The 6236-nt window shown below is 41.1% G+C and overlaps 1 non-coding gene across 1 annotated transcript; it reads right to left on the reverse strand.

Moving 5' to 3' along the window:
- Positions 1-5766: 5766 nt before the first annotated feature.
- Positions 5767-5839, reverse strand: TRNAA-UGC. Its single transcript has one exon. It is a non-coding gene; the product is annotated as a tRNA-Ala (tRNA).
- Positions 5840-6236: the final 397 nt, after the last annotated feature.

Consider the following 6236-nt stretch of genomic DNA (forward strand, 5'->3'; position numbering starts at 1 on the left):
AGTCAAGCTAGGATGCATGCAAGGTAGGATGCATGCCTGACAGCCTCAGCTAACACTATGGGGAGGTCTGAGGCTAAGTGGTCCATCTGTTCCACTTTGGGGCCTTAATATTCTTGCCCCTTCGGCTGGGCACAGTGGCTCACGCCTGTAATCCCAGCACTTTGGGAGGCCGAGGCGGGCAGATCACCTGAGGTGGGGAGTTCGAGACCAGCCTGACCAACATGGAGAAGCCCCGTCTCTACAAAATTAGCCAGGTGTGGTGATGCATGCCTGTAATCCCAGCTACTTGGGAAGCTGAGGCAAGAGAATTGCTTGAACCCAGGAGGCAGAGGTTGCGGTGAGCCAAGATCGCACGATTGCATTTCAGCCTGGGCAACAAGAGTGAAACTGCCTCAAAAAAAAAAAAAATATATATATATATACCTATATATAGGTATATATATACATATATACCTATATATAGGTATATATATATTCTTGTCCCTTCACTCATTTGATATGAACAGCCTCAAAAAGGATGTGATCTTGGGCAGGCAGCTCTGCAGCTGAAACAATTCCTGAAAGTCCTGACAGTTGTGGATTGTCTGCTGAATGCACTTGTAATAGCGGAGGCAACAACAAGTCCTTCCTTGCAGGTAGATCTGGACAGAGCATCTGTGTCTATTACATTTGGTCATAGAGAATGTGTTAACATGATTGCCTAAATACTAGCCAATTTCTCTAAGGATGGCTGTGTATTATTCTGCACTTTATTCAGCAGTGCAAACCAAAAACAAACAAATAGAAAGTCAAATAAGGACATAAACAGGCATTTACAAAAAGAAAAGATACAAGAGGCTAATGAGGATGTGAAGATGCAGTATTCGTTAGTAATGAACAATAAATAACAATAAAACTTCATTTTACACTACTGAAACAAGCAAAATTTAGAAGTCTCAATAATTTCATAGCAAAAACAACAGAATAAAAAGGTTACCTACAGAATGGGAGGGAATATTTGCACATCATATACCTGTAAAGGAGCTAATTTTCAAAATATATAAAGGACTCATACAACACAATAGCAAAAAAAGAATACAAACAAAAACCAAATAACCTAATTAAACAATGGGCAAAAAACTGGAACACACATTCCTCCAAAAAAGACATACAAATAACCAACAAGTATACAAAAAGATGCTAAACATCATTAATTATCAGGAAAATGCAAATCAAAACTATAATGACATGTCACTTCATACTTGTAGAGATGGCTATTATAAAAAACAACAAAGATAACAAGTGTTGGCAAGGATGTGGAGAAATTGAAACCCCTGTACACTTGTTGGTGGGAATGTAAAATAGTGAAGCAGCAATGGAAAACAATATGGAGGTTCTTCCAAACATTAAAAATAAGACTACTGTGTGATCCTGCAATCCCACTTTTGGGTATATTTGCAAAAAAATTGAAATCAGGATCTCAAGGAGATATATGCACTTCCATGTTCATTGTAGCATTATTCACAATAGCCAAGATATGGAAACAACCTGTATCCATTGACAGATGAATGAAAAAAGAAAGTGTGGCATATATATCCAATGGAAAATTATTAGGCCTTAGAAAAGAAAATCCTGCCATTTGCAACAATATTGACGAACCTGGAGGACATTATGGGAACTGAAGTAAGCCAGTCACAGCACAAATATTGCATGATTCCACTTACATGAGGTATCTGTAACAGTTAAACTCAGAAACGGAGAATGCAATAGTGGTTGCCAGGGGCTGGGAGGCTGAAGAAGATGGGGAATTGTTGCTCAATGGATATATTTCAGTTATGCTACATGAATAAGTTCTAGAGATCTGCTGTACAACATAGTACCTATAGTTAACAATAAGGTATTGTACGCTTCAAAATGTGTTAAGATGACAGCTCTCACTTTAAATGTTTGTGCCACATACAAAAAATAAAGACGAAACAAAACCAAAAAAACCCAAAGAGACATAAGGAAACTTTGATTGGTGGATATGTCTATTACCTTGATTGTGGTGATGGATCATAGGTGGGTATTTCCTTATGCCCAAATTCATCATATTGTACACATTGTGTGCAGTTCTTTGTATATCAATTATACCTCAATAAATCTGTTTTTGTTGTTGTTGTTGTTGTTGTTTTGTTTTGTTTTTGAGACGGAGTCTCGTTCTGTTTCCCAGGCTGGAGTGCAGTGGTGCGATCTCAGCTCACTGCAACCTCCGCCTCCTGGGTTCATGTGATTCTCCTGTCTCAGCCTCCTGAGTAGCTGGGATTACAGGCACCTGCCACCGCGCCCAGCTAATTCTTGTACTTTTAGTAGAAATGGGGTTTCACCATGTTGGCCAGGCTGGTCTCGAACTCCTGACCTTGTGATCCACCCGCCTCAGCCTCCCAAAGTGCTGGGATTACAGGCGTGAACTACCGCACCTGGCCAATAAATGTTTTTCTTAAAGAAATCTAATGTCAAGAGTTGGCAGATTTGTTATTGCTTGGCAAAGTTACCTTTCTCATGAGAAGCTTTTTGTTTCCTTCAGAACCAGTTCTCTTCATTAAAGTCCTGTTCTAATCTATCATGAGAATCCATTCTACTTCAGCTTATGTGTGTTCCATGGTACATATATTTTAAAAGCAGTTGGCTATAATGGGAAACCAGGAAGAGGAGAAACGAGTAAATGACACAGTGGCAACAATCATACTGTTACTAAAAGACAAATGGCTGAGTGGGATACATACCCATGCACTATTCTCCCTTATCCTGCTCCCTCCACCACCAAGAAGTTGATGGAGCCAGAGGTCCTTGCATTGAAAGCAATATGGCTTTATTTCACCATCTGCATGCACTCCTACTTAAAACTAAGATAAAGAAAGGTGGTAGTGACTTAGTTGCTTTGCATTTAAATTACTTGGAAATGTTCAATGTTTACATGTCATAGAACACAAGAACTCACAGGCATATAGGGTCAGTGTGATATCAGTAATTTGTCAAGTTCTCATCCCTTAGGTCAACAGCTGGTACACCAGAGCAAGTGTGCTATATTGAAAATAAAATAATAGGATAGGCCAGGCACGGTGGCTCACACCTGTAATCCCAGCACTTTGGGAGGCCGAGGTGGGTGGATCACCTGAGGTCAGGCGTTTGAGACCAGCCTAGCCAATATGGTAAAACCCCGTCTTAACTAAAAATACAAAAAAATTAGCTGGGCGTGGTGGTGGACACCTGTAATCTCAGCTAGTTGGGAGGCTGAGGCAGGAGAATTGCTTGAACCCAGGAGGCGGAGGTTGCAGTGAGCCAAGATCGCGCCATTGCACTCCAGCCTGAGTGACAGAGTGAGACTCTGTCTAAAAAAATAAAGAAAGAAAGAAATAATAGGACAATAACTGAAAATAAAGAAATTTCTTTGCTGGAACCAAAAGGGAGAAAACATTCATCATGTGATATTAGACAGGACATAAGGAGATATTGGGAGCTTTTCAAAAGAATCAAATTCACCACACAAGGCTGGGCGCAGTGGCTCATGCCTGTAATTCCAGCACTTTGGGAGGCCAAGGCAGGCAGATCACGAGGTGAGGAGATCGAGACCATCCTGGCTAACACGGTGAAACCCCGTATCCACTAAAAGTACAAAAAATTAGCCGGGCGTGGTGGCCTGCGCGTGTAATCCTAGCTACTCAGGAGGCTGAGGCGGGAGAATCGCTAGAACCCAGGAGGCAGAGGTTGCAGTCAGCCAAGATTGTGCCACTGCACTCCAGCCTGGCGACAGAGCAAGACTTTTTCTCAATAAATAAATAAATAAATAAATAAATTCACCACACCAAAAAAAGGTCCTTGCAAAGATCAAAAATCCACTCAGTATCAGCATCTAATCTACTAAGCCAGCCAGCACATGGAATGATACATCAATAAAAAACTAAATAAACATATATGTCTGTATTCAACTGCCTCAACTTCTGGTGTTTTAATCTATTTTCAAAATTGTTAGGGGGAGAAAGACAAAGGCCTTGTTTTGTTTACAGAATTCATGCAATGTCTCACTCTTTAAAGAGATAGGTGGGAAGAGGAAGTTCTGCGGATCAAATCTGGGTCCTCCAATCTTTACCACTGAACCACATCCCCACTATAGGTATTACTGACTGTTCTGATTGTTGACCAAAATTGCCACAAAAATGGTGTCTTTATATAGTTTCTTGTAGAATAACTACCAGGAAGTGGGAACGAAGATGAAAAGTAAACACTAGCAGTGACATCGAAAAAGGAATGAAATAACCTATGAACAAACCGAATAGGTCTTGCTTCATTTTGCTCCTTGTGGGAAAGACAAATTAGAGATACCAAGGATCGAACTGGGAACCCTAGGCATGCAAATTGTAAGCTCTAGCACTTATTATATCCTTGCAACCATAAGCTCTAGCACTTATTATATCCTTGCAACCATCTCTGTTCTCTCCCCAATCTTGAGTCCAAAAAATTTTCATAAACATAATTTGCATAGCTGTTTCTTCAAGGTTGTGTCAATAATTCAGGTCTTATTTTTGAGAAGAAAAAGTTTACCCTTTAGGTCATTCAAATGACCTTAAATTCAATTGAACCAGACCAGGTCTCATTCAACAAGCAACTGAAAAAATGGCTTACAATACAATATACGCTATATAAACCGATACTATAGATTGTATATATGACAGCCCACCCCCCCACCAAAAAAAAGTAGCATATTGGTGAAAAGACCAGGGTAACAACGGCAGAAAATGTATCTTAAGGCAAATACTTCGGACAGTTCCTGATATAAAGCTCAAAGCTAATTTTTTAAAGTGCTTCAGTTGTATTTAATACTTAAGCAAAACATTTTTGACTATACATCTCTATAACGCACAGTACTAAAAAAGTCCAAAATTTTTATCATAAAGATGGTTATGAAACTGAATACCACAATGGTTGTAATGTGGTATTACAGTTTATGAAGACAGTTTTTGTTTTTTTTTTCTGAAAGTTTTTTGGACATTAACAGGCGCTCAACATTTTCTTCCATTTACTCCTTTCTGAACTGGCTCAGACTGCTTAGCACATATGCAGAACGGTGTTAAGAAGGTCGTAAAACGCCACAATTCCAACAGCCATATTTCCGTGGCGTACATGGGCTGGCGCGGAGGCTCAGAGAGGGCAAGGCAGGGGTCGGGCTGCAGGGCGAGCAGGACCATGCAGCGGTGGTGGCAGAGTTGAGGACAGAGCCCGGGTAGACGAGGCATGGCGCGTCAGGTAAGACAAAGCCAGGCAAGCCAACGGGAGGGACAGCGCGAGTGAGGTGAGGCCAAGCGGCGTGAGCTCCAGAGCAGGTGAGGCAGCTGGTTTGCGCTGGAGCCCCTGCCACGAGGAGGCGCCTGCTCTGCCCTCGCCCCTGCTCAACCCTTCCGCCTCAAAACTCTTAAGTTGATCCTCGTGGCTGAGAGAAGGTAGAATCATCTTCAACTGTGCTCCAAATAACTATATTTCTGGTTACAAATCTTGTACCTTCAGTCTTAACAATGTAAACCCAATTTTGTTAATGAGTGGTAAGATTTAAAGGTGTTCTAAAGCAGTTAGAAGTTACAGGATTTTGACAGTTGGAGAAAGTTTGGCACTATGCAAGTGTGCCATGTTAAATACATCTGACCTTTAAAGCCACCGACCTATTTTCAAGTATTTGAAGACGTCAGAAGTTCTGCCCAAGCCTAAAGAAAGAGGACTAACAAACCAGTATTCTCATTCTTAGGCTTACTAAAGTGGAGACGCCGGGGATCGGACCCGGGGACCTCGTACATGCAAAGCACACGCTCTACCACTGAGCTACATCCCCCTCCTACACATGAGACCTTCTTTTCCATCTGTTTACTCATATAGCTCTTAACAATATAGAGTAGCGCTACCCAATTCCGTTGGCTTTTTCAATTTATATTCATAGAAAATCAAGTCGGTTCAACAAATTCTTATTAATGCCATACATAACTTCCTTGTACTTTCCCTAAATTTCATTTGCCACAAACAGCTTATAAGAGTAGATTTATGTTAAGTTTGTTGCCTTCTCTAGTAAGGTAGCTTCTGGAGGGCAGAGGCTATTTTTCTTTCATCAGGCTTCCCACACCCTTAGTATAGAGGTGGAGTACAGCAGCCACTCACAGAGCAGTGAGAAATAAATTACAGGTGTCCTCTGTTCAGGATATAGTTCACAGTACAGAGACTTGCAATGAAGTGTG

The sequence above is a fragment of the Nomascus leucogenys genome, chromosome 22a (genome assembly GCF_006542625.1).
Source record: "Nomascus leucogenys isolate Asia chromosome 22a, Asia_NLE_v1, whole genome shotgun sequence".
Lineage (NCBI taxonomy): Eukaryota > Metazoa > Chordata > Mammalia > Primates > Hylobatidae > Nomascus > Nomascus leucogenys.